The 19,937-nt window shown below is 39.2% G+C and overlaps 1 long non-coding RNA gene and 1 pseudogene across 2 annotated transcripts; one reads left to right on the top strand and one right to left on the bottom strand.

Annotated features, from left to right (window-relative positions):
- Nucleotides 1-4,738: 4,738 nt before the first annotated feature.
- LOC107968852 (uncharacterized) lies at nucleotides 4,739-15,591 on the bottom strand. 2 transcript variants are annotated; one of them, XR_001710363.4, is made up of 3 exons: nucleotides 15,207-15,591; nucleotides 10,456-10,568; nucleotides 4,739-4,878 (listed from the first exon to the last, which is right to left on the bottom strand). It is a non-coding gene; the product is annotated as an uncharacterized LOC107968852 (long non-coding RNA). The 2 variants fall into 2 exon arrangements; XR_008539806.2 differs by lacking the exon at nucleotides 15,207-15,591 and adding an exon at nucleotides 10,658-10,780.
- Nucleotides 15,592-16,088: 497 nt separating this feature from the next.
- LOC129137307 (U3 small nucleolar ribonucleoprotein protein MPP10-like) lies at nucleotides 16,089-18,520 on the top strand (annotated as a pseudogene).
- Nucleotides 18,521-19,937: the final 1,417 nt, after the last annotated feature.

The raw sequence follows: 19,937 nt of genomic DNA, 5'->3' as shown, positions 1-19,937 counted from the left end.
GGCTGGTCTTGAACTCCTGAGCTCAGGCAATCCACTAGGAGTCCATGCCTGGCCCAGGAAGAATTTTTGATAGTGCTCAGACTCTGTGGTTACCTGAAGAAGCCATCAAGAGGAAATTCCAACTCTGTATAATTTCACTCATTTCATCCATATGTCTTTCCCTTCCTGTCTCAAAGGAAAAGATGCCCTTCCACGTATCCTCTTATTGTATGTTCTAGGTGTTCCCTGATACTCTCCAGGCATTCACTCTCACAAATTATCCCCATTTTTGTCAATCTTCAAACTATTCCTCTTTGGAAACCCTTTGGCTTATAAACAAGAATGTTCAAATGAATCTCTTCCTAAATGATTTATTTATCTCTGATAGAAAAAAAAAAGAATCCTTTGAAAATCAGTTTAGGAATTACAGTAACAATATTGATGGGCCATCATTTAATAGGCACTGTTAAAAGATGGGGAGATGCAGGTAGAGTAGGCAGCTTGAGAGGAAAAATCAAGGAAATACACCATCAAGAGCAGAAGCCCTTATACACTACTCTTCTGCAGACACTGGGAGGGGCTGCCAGGGGCTTGCCAATTTTTGAGGCAATATGTAGAGTTGGGAGAATGAGACCCCAGGAGTATTTATTCAAAGTTGAGAGGGGAAAGAACAGTCTTCAGGCCTACAACAAAGAGCTAAAGGTTTTCTTAGACAGGTTCTCCCATCCCCTACCCCAAGGCCTCTGCTATTAAAAAGGAACAGAGAATGCAACATCAAATGCATTAGATGCAGCTTAGAAGACAGATGTCACAAATATTTTTGGAGGAGTGTCTACAAGAACCCATCTGTACTAATCACAGCCAATTAGAGGTCTGGCTAAAACCAGCCACGTTAGGATCAATAATATTTTTTAAAAAGGATCCTGTCATTATCATTATGCACAGAAATAACACCAATACAGGAGAGAAAGAACATGGTATGAAAAACATCCAAGGAAGAACACATTCTGGGAAAACTAAGATCCAAGGAATACAAGAAATCTTCTAAAAATGCTTGTGCTATAGAGTAATTCAATAAGGACATGAATTTAATGAAATACACACCACCCAACATGATTTTTTTAAAAAGAGAGATGAAAAGCTATGAATTACTCTGAGAACAAAAATGTATTATGGAGCTAATAAATTTAGTAGGGATTCTCAAACGTGCAAAGACAAAGAGAAGAACATTTTTCTTCTCATTATTCAAGATACAGGTTGAGAGGAGAACATTTTAACTACTTGATACTTAAATCCACCCCCCTACCCAAGAAAAAAGGGAGGATCACAATGAAGAACTAGGGAATAAAATTACTACAGAATGAATGGTAATGAGGGCTGTTTTTTAACCCCAATCTTTATACATTTTATTTTTCTTTCTTGGCTTACTGCATTGTTGTTAAGACCAGACATATTTTTTTCTTTTTTGTCCTTGTAAGAGGGTGGTTGGAACCATTTAATTGATCAATGTAGAACACATGGTATAATGAGAATTTAAATGTTAAATTGAGAAAAACAGTTACAGGAATAAATATGGGTCCGGAACAAAAATTTAAATAAGTAAATCTTGACAAAGTAAAAATAATTTTACAACAATTTAAAAAACAGTCCATAGAGGACAAAAGAGAGGGAGAAGAAATGTAAGCAAGGTTGAATGTCTAATCATGTGGACACAAACATACTGAGTCTCTCATAACTGTCTTACCTTTTTTCTTTCACTCATAGAGAAATATTACAAAACAAGGATTTCCTCTTGTTCAATATAGTTCTCTTGAAGAACAGCAATTTCTTTAGTTCTCTAGTTACTTTTTCTTTTTAAATTTGAGTAACATTAATTTTTTTGTTATTAAACCTATTTATTACTAAACAGTGCCAGTTTTCTTTCTGTCTCTTCATCCATTCATCTTTTCATCTCTCTTTTCGCCTTACTACGATGCCCAACACTTATCTCCATAAATATTCCTGAAGAGAGACAGCCGGGTGTTCACAGTTAACACTGAAAGGGAAATGCATGCGCTTTCTGCTTTGTCAAACTACTATGTACTGCTGATTGCTAAGTAAAATAAAATACTTTAAAAAATAAAAACAATGGACTTCCACTTCCAGACAAAATGGAGTAAACACCTTTCTCTGCTTCTCCTATTAAGTGTAGATAACAATGCTGGAAGTTATATTTAAAACAAACATAAGATGAATATGAAAGGTAGAGAAAAGCAGGCTGGCTAAGGCCCCTGGGACTTGGGTGGTTTTGTCATCTCATGTATTCTATAGTTGGAGCTGAAGAAGAATCAACCTGGAAATGGTAATGGAAATAGAGGAAAAAAAAAAAGCCCCACTAAAGGATCAGCCTAACAAGCCAGAAAACTTTTAGACAGTAACCACCCAACTCTAGGAAAACACCACAGGAAAAAAATGTGGCTCCATCCCCACCACCTTCAGCTAAGGAGCAGGCAGGGAGGCAGACTTCCATGCTCACCCCAACACCCAGGGCTCTCTAAAAAGAGATTTTTAAAGCACATCCCATGAAAAGGCCCCAGTGAGCAATTACATAAATGCTTGAATCAAAAGAAAAGGTAGAAAAATAGAAGTAAAATAGAAAACACACAGAAAAATCAAATAAAAATTTTAAGAATAAAAACATGAGGCCGGGCACAGTGGCTCACGCCTGTAATCCCAGTACTTTCAGAGGCCGAGGCGGGGGGATCACAAGTTCAGGAGATCGAGACCATTCTGGCTAATACAGTGAAACCCCGTCTCTACTTAAAATACAAAAAAATTAGCCGGGCGTGGTGGCCAGTGCCTGTAGTCCTGGCTGCTCAGGAGGCTGAGGCAGGAGAATGGTGCGAACCCGGGAGGCAGAGCTTGCAGTGAGCCGAGACTGCGCCACTGCATTCCAGCCTGGGTGACAGTGCGAGACTCTGTCTAAAAAAAAAAAAAAAAAAAAGAAAAGAATAAAAACATGGAATAATTGCACCTGTAATTCCAGCAATTTGAGAGGCCAAGGTGGGCAGATCACCTGAGGTCAGGAGTTTGAGACCAGCCTAGCCAACATAATGAAGCCTTGTCTCTACTAAAAATATAAAAATTAGCCAGGTGTGGTGGTAGGCACCTACAATCCCAGCTACTCAGGAGGCTGAGGCAGGAGAATCACTTGAGCCTGGGAGGTGGAGGTTGCAGTGAGCAGAGATCATGCCACTGCACTCCAGCCTGGGTGACAGAGTCAGATTCCATCTCAAATAAAATTTCAAACAAAATGAAAGAATTGAAATAAATAGCTCAGTAGACAGGCTCTACAACAGAGTGGAAAGGAGAGAGGAGAGAATCAGTGAACCTGAAAAGAGAAACTACCCTGACCAACAGAGAGAAGGGAGACAAAAACAGAAGAGAAAGGTCCACAGGGACTTTTGGAATTATGTCCTGTGACATTAAAAAAACTGAAATCATACAGAATATGCTTTCTAACCAAAATAGAATCAAATTAGAAATCAACAGGAAAAAGGTAACAGGAAAATTTCCAAACACTTAGAAACTAAACAACTCCCTTCTAAATAATCCATGGGTCAAAGAAGAAGTCTCATCTCATGGGAAATAGAAACAAACAAACAAAGAATAACAAAAGTATCTACCCAGAACCAAATGAAAACACAGCATATAAAAATGTGTGGTATACCAATACCCAAGAGCTGTGAGGGAAATTTATAGCACTAAATGCTTATATTAGAAAACATGTTGAATCAGTACTTGAAGCTTTCGCATACAGAAAATAAAACAAAAAGAAAAACAAAACCAAAGTATTGGGGGAACCAGCCCCCAATATTTCAATGTAGGTTCTTTTCTATTTTCCCTAAGTGTCGGCCAGTCTGAGAAATAAAGAGAAAGAGTACAAAGAGAGAAATTCTACATCTGGGCCTCCAGGGGTGACATCACACGTCGGCAGGTTCCGTGATGCCCCTTGAGCCGCAAAACCAACAAGTTTTTATTAGGGATTTGAAAAGGGGAAGGGGGTATGAACAGGGAGTAAATCACACAGATCACATGCTTCAAGAGGCAATAAAAGATTACAAGTACAGAAGGGCAGAGCGAGATCACAAGGCCAGGGTGAAATTAGAATTACTGATGAGGTTCCATGTCCCACTGGGCACGCATTGTCTTGATAAACATGTTAACAGGAAATAGGGTTCGAGAGCAGACAACTGGTCTGATTAGAATTCGCCAGGCTGGAATTTCCTAATCCTAGCAAGCCTGAGGGCGCTGCAGGAGACCAGGGTGTATTTCATCCCTTATCCTCAACCACGTAAGACAGACACTCCCAGAGCAGCCATTTTAGAGACCTCCCCCTGGGAATGCTTTCCTTTCCCAGGGCTATTTCTTGCTGAGAAAAGAATTCGCAATATTTCTCCTATTCGCTTTCTGTAAAAAGAGAAATACGACTCTGTTCTGCCCGGTCCTGCAGGCAGTCAGACCTTATGGTTATCTCCCTTGTTCTCTGAAAATCACTGTTATCCTGTTCCTTTCAAGGTGCCCAGATTTCATATTGTTCAAACACACATGCTTTACAAGCAACTTGTGCAGATAATGCAATCATCACGGGGTCCTGAGGCAACATACATCCTCAGTTTAGGAAGATGATGGGATTAAGAGATTAAAGACAGGCATAGGAAATTATAAGAGTATTGATTGGGGAAGTGATAAATGTCCATGAAATCTTCACAATTTATGTTCAGAGATTGCAGTAAAGACAGGCATAAGAAATTATAAAAGTATTAATTTGGGGAACTAATAAATGTCCATGAAATCTTCACAATTTATGTGCTTCTGCTGTGGCTTCAGCTGGTCCCTCTGTTCAGGGTCCCTGACTTCCTACAACACCAAAGCAAGCAAAAAATAATACAAATGAGATCATGAAATTGAAAACAGAAAAATAGAGAAAAATGAAATAAAAAGCATTTTTTAAAAGACCAGTAAAACTGATTAACCTCTAATATGACTAATAGAAATAATAAGAGAGAAGACACAAATCACCAACATTAGGAATGCACCAGGGGATATAATCCCAGATCCTGAAGATATAAAAATTATATTAAGGAAATATTACAAATAATTCTCCAGATATAATAAACCTGACAAGTAAGATGAAATGGCTAATTTCAAAAAAACACAAATAACCACAAACATCTATTATTAGGAAGTAAACAACTTAAATAGCACTACTCAAATAATTATTAAGAAAATCAAGGCCAGGCACAGTGGCTCATGCCTGTAATCCCAGCACTTTGAGAGGCTGAGGTGAGAGGGTTGTTTGAGCCCAGGAGTTTGAGGCTGCCATGAGCTATAATCACACCACTGCACTGCAGCCTAGGCCACAGAGCAAGACCCTGTTTCTAAAAAACACACCAGGCCAGGTGCAGTGGCTCACGCCTGTAATCCCAGCACTTTAGGAGGCCGAGGCAGGTGGATCACTTGAGGTCAGGAGTTCTTGACCCACCTGGCCAATATGGGGAAACCCCATCTCTATGAAAAATACAAAAATTAGCTGGGCGTGGTGACACATGCCTGTAGTCCCAGCTACTGGGGAGGCTGAGGCAGGAGAATCACTTGAACCTGGGAGGCAGAGGTTGCAGTGAGCTGAGATCGTGCCACTGCACTCCAGCCTGGATGACAGAGTGAGACTCCATCTCAAAAAAATAAAAAATAAAATAAAAAAGCAGATCAAATTCTTAATTCAAAAAGTCCCAAAAGGAAATCTCCAGTCACAGACATATTTACTGCCAAACCCTACGAAATGCTTAAAGAACTAATGCCAATTCTACACAATGCCTTCCTGGAAATAGAAAAGGAGACTGCTTCCCATGTATTTAATGAGGCCAGCAACCTTAATACCAAAATTAAGTGAAGACCAGAAAAAAAAAACAAAAAACCCCCACAAAGCTACAGACCAATATCTCTCTATATTTAGATGCAAAATCTCTTAGCAAAATGCAAGCAAATATATATTGTTCAACATTGTATAAAAGAATTGAATGGCATGACCAAGGGGGATCCCTTCCATAGATTCAAAGCTGGTTCAATATTTTAAAAATCAATGTAATTAACTATACAAACATGTCAAAAAAGAAAAATCACATGATCATACTCATTGATGTAGAAAAAGCATTCAATAAAACTCAATACTTATTCATGATAAAAACACTCAGAAAATTATCAACAGCGTAGAACTTCCACAACTTGATAAAGAACATCTATTCCAAACCTACAGGTAACATAATATTTAAAGAAAGAATGTATGCCTTTCCCCTAAGGTAAGGAAAACACAAGGATGTCCACTTTTCACCACTATTATTCAATATGGTACTGGAATTTCTAGCAAGCATGGTAAGTCAAGAAAAAAACATATAGATTATAAAGGAAGATGTAAAACTGTCCCTATTTGGAAATAATATAAGGAACTATGGGGAAAATCCCAAAGGATCTTCAAAATAATTCCTTCAACTAATAAGTGATTTTACCAATACGAGCATACAAGATCAACGTGGAAATAAACTCAGATTCGAGAAATCAATTAGAGGCATATATGAATTGAAAAATACAACATAAGGCCGGGCGTGGTGGCTCATGCCTGTAATCCCAGCACTTTGGGAAGCCGAGGCAGGCAGATCACGAGGTCAGGAGATCAAGACCATCCTGGCTAACACTGTGAAACCCCATCTCTAATAAAAATACAAAAAGTAAGCCAGGCGTGGTGGTGGGCACCTGTAGTCCCAGCTACATGGGAGGCTGAGGCGGGAGAATGGCGTGAACCCAGGAGGTGGAGTTTGCAGTGAGCCGAGATCAAGCCACTGCACTCTAGCCTGGGCAACAGAGCAAGACTCCATCTCAAAAAAAAAAAGAGAGAAGAAAAGAAAAGAAAAATATAACATAAAGCAATTCCTTTTTGCAAGTGATGTGACAGCATATCTAGAAGCCCTAACAATCAAAAGATAAAACTAGCTCAAACAATAAATTCAGTAAGGTAAAATGATATAGAGTTAACCAACAAAAATCAAGAGTCTTCAAACATATAATTAATAAGTTAGAAAAAATAACACTACAAAAAAATCCCATTACAGTAGCAAAAAATAATTTAGGAAAAATGTTAATTAGAAATGCACAAAAACTATATGATGAAAACTTAAACACACTTCTGAAAGGTACAGAAGCAGAAAGGCACACATGTAATATGAAAATACATATGGACAACATGCAATGTGTTTAGAATTTCAGAATATTGAAAATAACCTAAATGCTCTTCTATAGAATGGTTGAATAAGGTATGGTACATACTTGTTATGGGTAGACTGTGTCTTCCAAAAGGTGGTTGAAGTCCTACACCCAGCACCTGTAAATGTGACCTTGTTTGGAAACAAGGTCTTTGCAGATGGTTAAGTTAAGATGAAGTGATCAGGGAGAGCCCTAATCCAGTATGACTGGTATCTTTATAAGAAAGGGAAAACTGGGCACACAGACAGCCATGCACACAGAAAAAAATGTCACGTGAAGATAAAGGCAAAGACTGGAGTGATGTGTCTACAACCCAAAGAATGGTACTGTCAGCAAACTACCATAAGCTAGGACAGAGGCACAGAACACATTCTCTCTCAGAAGGACCTCAGAAGGAACCAATCCTGCTAACACCCTGGTCTCAGACTTCTAGCTCCAGAATTATGAGAGAATAAATTTCTGCTAAGCAACCCGGTTTATGGTACTTAATTATGGCAGCCCTAGCAAACTAATATCATAATCAGTGCATACTATGATACTATAAAAATGAATAAGCAAAGAAAATTTCATGGAATTGATATGCAGTGATTTCTAGGATATGGTTAGGTGAAATAAGTAAAATGCCAAAAAAAAAAAAATACAGTATGCTACCTGTTGTATGAAACAAAGAATAACAAAATTTACATGTATGAGCTAATTTTTGCAAGGAAAAATAAAAAAATGAAACTGAATCTAATGAAACTAATTACCTATAGGAGCAGATTGGATGTTGAAGAAATGGAAGGAGAAAGGGGGAATGATAATTCCATATGAATTATTTTTGAATAATTCTGAATTGTGGATTCTTATTAAGGTCACATATAATTTTAAAAAATCATGAAAAACAGAGGGAAATTTCTAAATAGAATTGTATTAGTTAGCCTGGGCTGTTGCTGCTGTAACAGAACACCACAGCCTGGGTAGCTTAAATAACAGCTACCCAGTTGTGTCACAGTTCTGGAAGCTGGAAGTACCAGCTAGGGTGTTGGCAGGTTTGGTTTCTTCTGAGGGGTCTCTCCTTGGCTTGCAGATGGTCTTCCCTCTGTGTGTGTCTTGTGTCCAAATTTCCTCTTATAAGGATACTAGTCAGACTGGATTAGGGCCCACCCTGTCAGCTTCCTTTTAATTTACTTACCTCATTAAAAATCCTCTCTCCAGATACAGTCACATTTTGAGGTACTAGCATTTAGGGCTTCAACATATGAATTTTGGGGGGATACAATCCAGCCCATAACCAGAATACGAACAAAACTATATTACAGGCCAGGTGCCGTGGTTCACACCTGTAATTCTACCACTTTGGGAGGCCTAGGCGGGTGGATCACCTGAGGTCAGGAGTTGAAGACCAGCCTGGCCAACATGGTGAAACTCTGTGTCTACTAAAAATACAAAAACTAGCCGAGCGAGGTAGCGGGCACCTGTAATCCCAGCTACCCAGGAGGCTGAGGCAGGAGAATCACTTGAACCCAGGAGGTGTAGGCTGCAGTGAGCTGAGATCACACCACTGCGCTCCAGCCTAGTAACAGAGCGAGACTCTGTCTCAAACAACAACAACAACAACAACAACAACAACAACAACAACAACACTATATTTCAAATGAATTACATATACACAGCAAAGGAGAATAAAATAACTTAGCCCAGTAACTTCTGAACTAGCATTTTGACCATAAACCTTCAATCTTAAGATGATAAGAATCTGCCGGGTGCAGTGGCTCACGCCTGTAACCCCAGCACTTTGGGAGGCTGAGGTGGGTGGATTACGAGGTCAGGAGATGGAGATGATCTTGGCTAACACGGTGAAACCACATCTCTACTAAAAATACAAAAAAAAAAGAAAAAAAAAAAAATTAGCCGGGCGTGGTGGCGGGCGCCTGTAGTCCCAGCTACTCAGGAGGCTGAGGCGGGAGAATGGCGTGAACCCGGGAGGCGGAGCTTGCAGTGAGCCGAGATCGCGCCACTGCACTCCAGCCTGGATGACCCAGCGAGACTCCGTCTCAAAAAAAAATGATAAGAATCATACACAAGTACTAAATTATAGTTAGTAGGTTTGCTTTCCATAGACCAGGCTTATCGGGGGGAAAAAACTAGGATTCTACGATTGAGCAAATGAGTAAATGTATTTAGGATAATGGGAGCCAGGTTCTTCATTTTGAAGAAAGGACTAACACATGCAACCAGGAAGGAGAGGAATGAACTCCATGGTACTAGACTAATCTCAGTATGAATGAATGTTTTTTACAGACAGGCATACATATGTGTGTATACATATGTATGTGTGTATGCATGTTTGTACAGATTTGCCCCCTGGGAGAGTCTATAAGCAATGATACCCTAGTAGCAATGTGTACACCTAGCATCCAGATTTGGTTTCAACAATTCCATTCACCATAAAAACGAATCAAAGCTCCTTGGAGAAATGGCGGATTCCAGGGCTGGGATAGGGAAAGAACAAAATAAGCCTAAAATATCTTGTTGTGCTAAAATAAATAAATAAATAAATAAGGAAACAATAAAAATAAGTGATAGGTATATGTCAAAAGGATACAGAAGCCAATTTGAATGGACTTCCATGGAAGAAATCTGGGTAATTTCTGCATTAAAATCAATAATAATAGTAACATGTCATAACCTATTGAATAAAATAAAGATCCATGAGTTCCTACTGATAAAAAAAAAATAAATGAAGTAGAAGTTCTTACTCATAGAAGAAACAATTACAAATGTAGAAAGAATAGTATTTTAAAAGTCAACATTTTTCAGTCTTCATTGTAATAACCGGCTTATATAGGAATCATTATATAGGAATGATATAGGTAGTGGTTAACATTTTGATAAAAAGACATTTAAATATCCTCAAAACATTTTCCCACAAATTACATATTAATTACAACTTAACATCTTATGACCATGAGTACTTAATATCTCTAAATTTTCCCTAACCTTCAAAACAGAAATAATTAACCACTTTTTACAGTTCCCCTAAGACATAAATACAGGAAATGATGAAGTGTCTAGAAGTACCTAACAGTAGGTGCTTATCAAATGCTAATCCATTTTCCCTTTTCTAAAAAGGAGCACAAATCAGCTAACTGAGTAATTTAGATAGAATTTCAGAAGTTAAAAAAAAAATCAACTCACTTGTAATTGTGTCAAGGCCTTCTCCTCCAGAGGAAGTGTAGAGAAGACAGAGCTGGCATAGAAGAAAGAAGCCACGAGTGACCAAGGCACCAGATCAACTTAGAGCAGCCAGCCTGGGTTTCAGGAATAAAGTGAACATTTTAATTCACTGGGCCCATTAGCCGCCCTGTTACCTAAGCCCTTGTTTTCCCCACTGACCTACCTTAAAAGGCATTTTGCACCTATTTTTGCACGTTTCCCTCCCAGAGTCTTCTGTAACTTTCACCTTTTGACTCAGGCTTTTAGGTTAAGCTGTCCATGTTAAGACATGTTTTATGTCCATGTTAAGACATGTTAAGACATGTTTTAGACAAATACTCATGTGTATGGGCGAAAAACTCCAGGACTATATTTTCAACTAATTGCAAAACAGGTTATTTTAGTTTCTATTCTGTGGAAAGTGTAAAACATTCCAACAAAGGGTTTTAATGTAGATTTTGTTTTGCACCCATGCTGTTGGTTGCTAAAGGTAATAGTCTGATCATGACTTTGAATAATACGTCTTTTTTTTTTTTTTCAAACGTGCTATGTAAAGCTGGTTTACTCTGAAGCCATCTTGGTAAATTTCCCCAAGAGTGTGAAGTTAGAATTCCTCCAGGGTGATGCCAGATTCTATCTGGAATTTATTTACAACCTGCTTGGGTGGAGACACTATTGTCTTCAGAAACCTTGGTGAAGTTGAACTGATAGGTGCTGTCATGACCTGAAGTTCACCATTAAAAGGGATCACCCAAGCAAAATCGTGAAATTATTGGTTATAAAAATGGTCATTGGCACATCCTATGCGATATATCTAAATTAAATAATGGTATCAGATAAAACTGTAGATGGGAATGAAGTTTGTGTATCATACATTATCATGTGTAATTAATAAATGATTTAAATCTCCTGAAAAAAAAAATGGGACAGAGCAAGACTCTGTCTTAAAAAAAAAGGTGGGGGGGACATTTTAACACCCTAAGATTCTAAAGAAAACCAACTAGAGGACATACACTGCTCATAAACCCTGAACAAATTTGCTACATAGCTGGAATTCACTATCCTGGCAGAATAGGGTGCCACTGCACTGGGAATCTGGAAAACTCACAAGAAATCCACAAAAAAATGAAAAGAAAAAACTCCATGTTTTAGAGGTTACTATAAAAAAAAATCAGATCCAATATACTTTGACTAATTCAAATCTCCCCAAATAAAATAACTATGAATCGGGATAAAATTCTAAGCTGACACTTCAAATAGAATAAAATTTATTCAAATAAGCATTTGTGGATATGAAAAGCCAATTGAGTCAGATATCTAAGAAATAAGAATAAAAATGGGCAAAAACATAAGGAAATGAAAATACAGTTAATTAAAGCCGGAAGAGAAATGAAGGAAAGAAAGACAAAGTCATCTCCTAAAGAAAAAGAGAACCACAAAGTCACAAAAGAGAATAGACTCAAATGCAAATATAATGACTAGCTTTGAAGAAAGGTAGAAAAACAACCTGGAGAATGAAAATGACATAAGGAAAAAAGAGGTCACAGAAAAGTGGTAGAAATCAAAGTTAAGCAAAGGCACTATTCACAAAGTTGGAGTCCCAGGAAAAAAGTAATAAAACAATGGAATACACTATTAAGAGATAATATTTAAAAGTATGTTGCAAGAAATTTATGCTGAAATAAACTTGAGTCAACTGAGTATTTGGGAAAATTCTCCTGAAACAGTAAACTTTAAGTCATAAGCTAGTAAAATCATTAGCCTTTATAGATTTTTGAACCAAACAATATTGACAAGAATGCACATCAAAACTTGCTATGGCTAAAAACAAATATATCAACGTAATTATGCACGTACTAGGATAAAAAAAAAAGTGAAGAGTAAGTTACAATTGTGTAGTTAAGGGCACATGAAGTAAAATGGGACATTTAAAGATAAACTCTTCCTGGTCTTCAAGAGAAAAGATCACACAAAACACCTTTTTTTTTTTTTTTTTTTTTTTTTTTGAGACGGAGTCTTGTTCTGTTGCCCAGGCTGGAGTGCAGTGGCACGATGATGGCTCACTGCAACCCTGACCTCCCAGGTTCAGGTGATCCTCTCACCTCAGCCTCCTGAATAGCTGGAACTATAGGCATGTACCACCACGCCTGGCTAATTTTTGTATTTTTTTAGAGACGGGGTTTTGCCATGTTGCCCAGGCTGGTCTTGTCTTGAACTCCTGGCCTCAAGTGATCCTCCTGCCTTTGCCTCCCAAAGTGCTGGGACCACAGGCGTGAGCCACTGCACTCGGCCAGTGAAAATGTTTTTAAATAGATAAAGGTGATAGTTGCATGAACCCAGTGAATGTGATCATTGCTGTTAAAGTGTACATTTTTCACCAGGTGTGGTGGACCACGCCTGTAATCCCAGCACTTTGGGAGGCCGAGGAGGGCAGATCACGAGGTCAGGAGATCAAGACCATGGTGAAACCCCGTCTCTACTAAAAATACAAAAAAAAAAAAAATTAGCGGGGTGCGGTGGTGGTTGCTTGTAGTCCCAGCTACTCGGGAGGTTAAGGCAGGAGAATGGCGTGAACCCGGGAGGCAGAGCTTGCAGTGAGCCGAGAACGCGCCACTGCACTCCAGCCTGGGTGGACAGAGCGAGACTCCGTCTGAAAAAAAAAAAAAAAAAAAAAATTGTACATTTTTAAAGGGTTAATTTTATTATGTAAATTTTACCTCAAAAAAAAAAAAAAGAAAGAAAGAAAGAAAAAGAAAAAAGAAAAAAAGAGAGATGATCCAACAATAAAAATCCAAAGGTGAAATTGTGTAGACCAAGCAAACTGGGTGGAGAACCCTGAATAAAGGGGTTAAAATGAAACAGAGCTTTATATTTGATAAAAATGTGTGCCTGAAAAGTTTGTTGCGAATTGAACTCTTGATTATTATATTTTCTAGCTTGAGGTATGAGGACTCATAGAAATTATGTATCTTTAAGGTATACAACGTATGCTTTAATATATGTATAAATTATGAAATGATTACTGACAATCAAGCTAACTTTTTAAAGATATTTTTACTTCAGGTTGGCCCTCAGTTGGTAGAAATTCACAACTCTTCAGTTTTAGGTCTCTCTGCCTCCCATTTCAGAATGGTGCAGCAGAATTGCATTATTTTGAATACTGTAATGTATAATTTGTGATTATTCCAATATTCCAATAAAGGTTGCTTTGCATGAATAAACTATAGTGTACAACCATGTGTGGATAAATGCACAAGATACTTAAGAACAGAAGTGTTAATAAAAGAGGAGTGTAGGCTGAACGCAGTTGCTTACGCCTGTAATCCCACCAACTTGGGAGGCCGAGGCAGGTGGATCACCTGAGGTCGGGAGTTCAAGACCAGCCTGACCAACATGGAGAAATCCCGTCTCTACTAAAAATACAAAATTAGCCAGGCTTGGTGGCGCATGCCTGTAATCCCAGCTACTTGGGAGGCTGAGGCAGAAGAATCGCTTGAACCAGGGATGCAGAGTTTGCAATGAGCCGCGATTGTGCCATTGCACTCTACCCTGGACAACAAAAGTGAAACTCATTCTCAAAAAAAAAGAGTAAATTCTGACACATGCTACAATATGGATGAACCTTGAGGGCATTATGCTAAGTGAAACAAGCCAAACACAGAAAAGAAAAACAGTATGTGATTCCACATTATATGAGGCACCCAGAATAGTCAGATTCACAGAGAAGGTAGAAGAGTGGTTGCCAAGAGCTGGGTCAGAGGAGAATGGGCAGGTGTTGTGTAATGGATACCGAGTTTTTAGTTTTGGTGAGATGAAAAAGCTCAGGAAAGGGGTGGTGGTGACTGTTGCACAACAAAGTGAGTGTAGTTAAAGCCACTGAATTATACACTAAAAAATGTTAAAATGCTAAATTTTACTTTACATATATTCAACCACACACACAAAAAAATGGAGCCATGAAGTTTCAAGTATCTTAATAGGACAAATCAAAATCAGTCTTTGGAATACACTATTTTCATTTTTCCTTTACTTTCTGCCAAGATGTGTAAGTTACAAAACAAAAATGCATCTTTATCTGTATTTAGTTCTTCCAGTAAGTATATGGTCTGTTGGAAGTCATACTCTTCCCAAACCGTCAATCATTAAAGGGTGCAGTTCTAAAAATACAGATATAAAAATACTTTTTCCTGAATATTCATTTTTTAATTTATATTTTCACCTTCCGATTTTGTGTATCACCTAAGAAGTGAGTATGTCTCATGGTTAAGAATGTGGGCTCTGGTGCTAGAAGGATTTATCACGAATGTCCCGGAGTAACTCTGGGGCTTTACCACTTGGCACTTAATCTCAGATTAAGGGAAACACTTGCCTCTCATAAAAGGAGAAAGAGAAAAAAAAAAGATAAAAAGAAAGTGAGACTCAGAAAACGCGAGTTTCTGTCATAACTGATTTTATCTAGACAATTAAAAAAATGAAGGAAGAGAGAAATCAAGGAAGTTTCTAAATCCACATGCTTTATCTTTCCACTTATGCACGCGATGATAAACTTATTAAGGCACGTGGAAAAGTAACTCCTTCTGTATTCCTTACAACACTGACATTTGAGAGTTCCCAACAGGATGCTGCTGGTCATGCTTGCAGTTCAGCTGATTTTTTTTTTTTTAAACAAGACTTGCTCTCCTTTCTGGTTTCTCCCCAGCCTCTTTACGGGTGCGCGGTAAAATAACACTTACCTACCGGCTTCCATTTACTTCCGTCCACGCCCTGTCGGACCCGCTGGGCAAGATCCCCCGCCTCTCCAGCCCACATACTGGAAGGTGCAGCGCCCGGGGCGCACAGCTCCCGTGTGCAGAGGGACTCACGCGCAAGAAGGCCATCCCCGCGCTAAGCTGAGGTGTTTCTGGAAGGTATCCCTCTGCCTAGGTGCCGGCAGCGGCCGTGGAACGCGCCTCCGGGGACAGAGCGCATCATCAAGGTGCTTTGGCCACGTTGAGGCCTCCTTCTCCCCCTGGCCTCCTTTCCCACATGCCCTACCCACAGCGACCTTCCTGGAGCCCGGTATTCACCTAAGGTGTTGGCGGCGGCAGCCTTTAGCAGGCGCGCCATCTCCGCTGTGTCTCTCCGCACTAGCCGCTGACCGAGCCAGGTGCGCGGTGGAGGGCGGGGCGATCCGGCAGGGGGCGTGGCGAAGGCCGCTGATTTCCTACTGCATACAACACACCCACTTTACCTAAAGCAGAAATTAAAGCCAGGAGGCCTACCCCTTGTGGGCCCCTGAAAAGTACAAAAAGAAGTTTGGAGACAGTTCAAAGGCGCTTGGGTTGACCAGTGGCAATTTTTGTTTCCCGCCCCCCTGCGCACGAAAGCGCTGGCGCTGCCATTGGCTCCAGCTGGGGGTGAGTCTGGAACCTGTGAGCCGTCGAACTTTGGACTCTGAGCTCCAAGCTAGGCGCATCCTTGCTGTGCGGTTTCCCAGCGGCTTTCTTGCCTTGCTTGCAGCTTGTGTTGGGAGTTGCAGACAGCCATAGCCCCGCGGGCCTGGCGCTGACGGACCCTGGAGCGGTGTCAGACAGAGGTCGGCAAAGCCACCGGCTGGCCCCAGTGCATCCTCACATATGTGCGCAGATCCCTGGCTCGGGTGCTACTGGGGTCGCACCTGGACGCGGGTTGCAGACCCCTGGCAAATTGTGGAGCTGGGGGAAGGTAAGGGGAAATGTAAATCGCTTTTCCCCACATTTCAGAGTTTATACTTTCCAAGGCTATCACGATTTTCAAAATTGTTAAAATTTTTACAGTATGGCTCTCTCAGTTGAATGTTATTGAAATCCACCTAATAACCTCAGTTATTAACGCCTAGAAGCTCCCCTGGAGGCTTATTACTGCCCCCATCCCCCTACACACAAACTGTGTTGGTTTCTCCTTCCGCCTATGTACTCCTAAAGCACTCAGTGTTTACCAGTCATAATACTTTATTGAAAGTACAAGCTTGTCACTTGTCTGTCCACCCCAACTAAGCTTCTTGAGAATTAGAAGTTTCATGTCTCTTCCCAGCACAAAAGTTTTATGGGTATTTTGTTGAAGAACTTCAAATATGATCTATAAAATTATGACTCATTTATATTTCAAACTCCAATCTCTCCTTTGAGTTCCTGGCTCACAGCGACTACAGACTGAGCTTAGTTGGAATTCAGTAGCACACAACTGGGATATCCGCACTGTACGGCTTTTAACAATTTTTAAAATTTTGGTACTCTCAGCATCGCAAATTCACTGTGTCCAAAATAGAGTAGAATGTTGTTCTACCCACCTATACTCTGCCATCTGCTGAAGTCCTTTCCCCATGCTCCAGCACTCAAGCCTTGCCTGTCACAGTAAATGGCAGTTCTGTCTTTCCTGTTGCTCACGCATAAAACTAGGCTGCTATTTTGATGTCTTCATTTTTCTCTATTCTGTATCTAATTCCTTAGCAATCCTGTCAGTTCTACCTCCAAACTCCACTCAGCATATTCACTGCTCTAACTCCAGCTTAAATCACCATCATCCTTTGCCTGGAATGCTGCATCAACCTTCTAATCACTCTACTTTCCTCCTCCTCCTTCCTCCCTTTCTTCTTCCTTCTTGTAAATCATCATTTCATCCTTCTGCTTAAAATCTTCTCATGTTTTCTTATTACACTTAAAATGGCAAACCCTTACCCTTGAGCCCTGTAGAATTTGGCTCCCATCAGTTTCTCCAATTTCACCTGCTGCCTCCTTCACACTCTAGCTGTGCTCACTTTTTTATTCCTCAGGCTTACCAAGCTCAATTGCATCTTAGAGAATTTGTTCTTGCTGTTTCTTCTGCCTGGAATACATGTTTCCCAATCTTTATAAGACTATCCTTATCTGTACGTTTCATCTGAGATGTCACATCCAAAAGAGGTTTTCCTTGACCACTGTAACCAAAGCAAATGTTGATCACTGAAGGAATAAGGGAATGAATGAATGGAGTGTTGTATAATGTAGCAGAGTTGATAATTTAAGGCTAATTCACTATGTATCTCCAAGCAAGCAGATTTGTAATGCTTTTCCTGCCTAAAATCTATACAGCTGATTCACAAATACTTGGTTGACAGGTTTTATATATCACTGTGGCTCATCAGCTTGTATGTTGTTGGGGCCAGAATCTATACTTACATTTCATTCAAATTTGATTTTACAGAAGAGTTGGGGTTTTTATTTTTCTTTTAATTAAGAGAGCTGTGAAATTATTACCTATAATTCTAAATCTCATTTAATTCCTCCCAATAGGATTCAAGATGGATTGGCATCAAAGTTCACTTCTTTAACAAAAGTGGTTTATGACTTTAATACAATATTAGAGAATGGTAGGATCCGTGGAAGCCCTTTACAAAAACTTGTGATAGAAAGTTTTGATGATGAGCAGACTTTGCAACAACTGGAATTGCAAAATGAACCAATTTTACAGTGCTTCCAAAATGCAGTTAGTGAAACAAAGATGAAGACATCAGTCTTCTCCCAGAGAGTGAAGAACAGGAGTGTGAAGAGGATGGTTCAGAAACAGAGACTGGTGGCCAGGAGGACCTAGAAGATTTACAGGAGGAAGAGGAAGTGTCAGATATGGGTGGTGACAATCCTGAAGTGGGCAAGAAAGCTAGAAACTCAAGCAAATTTGAGCTGAGGAAAAGCCCAGTTTTCAGTGATGAGGATTCTGACCTTGACTTTGATATCAACAAATTGGAACAGCAGAGCAAGGTGCAAAACACAGGACATGGAAAACCAAGAGAAAAGTCCATAGTAGACGAGAAATTCTTCCAACTCTCTGAAATGGAGGCCTATTTAGAAAACAGAGAAAAAGAAGAGGAATGAAAAGATGGTAATGATGATGAGGTGGAAGATACTGATTTTTTTGAAGATATTGATTCTGATGAAGATAAAGGGGACTGTTTGGAAGTAAAAAGCTTGAGGTTAAGTTTGAGAAAGGAGAGAGCACTTTCCTCCTCCTCAAATTAGCTTTTGTTCTGTTTTTCTAGGAGAGATGTAATTGTAGTTAGAAGGTTTAGAGCTAAGATATATTATGCTCTGTCTTATCAGTTATAAATGAATCTGTACTTCCATTCAGTTTATGTTCCAGTTGTTCTCATAATAGTTTTATGGTAGTGTTTCTAGTTGCCAATTTCACCTAGTAACTATTTTTGACTTGTAGTGTTATTAAGTTAGAAAGTAATATAGACATACAGTATATATATGCATGTGTTAATGATGTATTTTTCTATTCCTAATTAATAGTTTTAAAAATCTTTCTATTTTAGTCAGGTAAAAGTTCCAGAAATGTGAACAACAAAGATTGTTTTGATCCAGTTGAAAGTGATGAAGACATAGCAAGTGATCATGATGATGAGCTGGGTTCAAACAAGATGATGAAATTGCTGAAGAAGAAGCAGAAGAAGTAAGCATTTCTGAAATGTGAGTATTTTGAAACATCCTTTTCTTTGTAAGCTGGAATTGCCCAATCAGTATTTGTATTTGTGGTTTTCACATATGTTTGTTTTAAGAAGTTAGATTCTCTCCTATCAGATCTTCTCAAGATAGCCAGAGGAAAGTCACTGGATTTAAATGGACATTAGAGATCATTTAATGAAGAAAAATATTACTGACAGTAGCAATCAAATCTTTCTTACCAGGAACTTTGATTTGGTTTTGTGCCCCCCAAATCCTGTTATTTTTGTGAGATAAGAGGTTTGTATTATAGATTGATGAATAATTTATTTTCTATATATTGGACCCTTTTTGTTTCTTACATAGCATTTCACTTAAATGATAGCTTCTCTTCCTTAATACCTGAATGATTTTGGAAGTTCTGAGTATTTGGTTGCATTAGGCATATAAAAGAAGAACTTTGTTAAGGGAAAATATGTTTCCTTTTGTTTTTCTAGTGGAAAACAATATATTTCTTTTTATAAGAGTTTTGGTAGTGTAGGGATGAAGGTGATCACCTGGAAGAAAGAGAAGACAGTAAACAATGTAAAGAAAGCTTGAAAAGAGTGACTTTTGCTTTGCCGGATGATGAGGCAACTGAAGATGCAGGTGTTTTAAATGTAAATAAAAATTCTGATGAAGTTAATCTTCTTTTGAAAAAAGACAGGAAAAGGTAATTAGGAATTTAAGGAATTTTTAATATGCTTCGCATGATTGTGGAACTCACAGACTACTAACAAATCTTCCCTATTTTCTTTCTTTTTTTTTTGAGATGGAGTCTTGCTCTGTCACCCAGGCTGGAGTGCAATGGCGTGATCTCGGCTCACTGCAGCCTCCACCTCCTGGGTTCAAGTGATTCTGCCTCAGCCTCCTGAGTAGCTGAGATTAAAGGTGCATTCCACCATGCCTGGCCAATTTTTGTATTTTTAGAAGACATGGGGTTTTGCTGTGTTGGCCAGGCTGATCTCGAACTCCTGACCTCAGGTG

This window comes from Pan troglodytes, chromosome 18 (assembly GCF_028858775.2).
Source record: "Pan troglodytes isolate AG18354 chromosome 18, NHGRI_mPanTro3-v2.0_pri, whole genome shotgun sequence".
Lineage (NCBI taxonomy): Eukaryota > Metazoa > Chordata > Mammalia > Primates > Hominidae > Pan > Pan troglodytes.
This window is presented reverse-complemented; position numbering and strand designations above follow the sequence as displayed.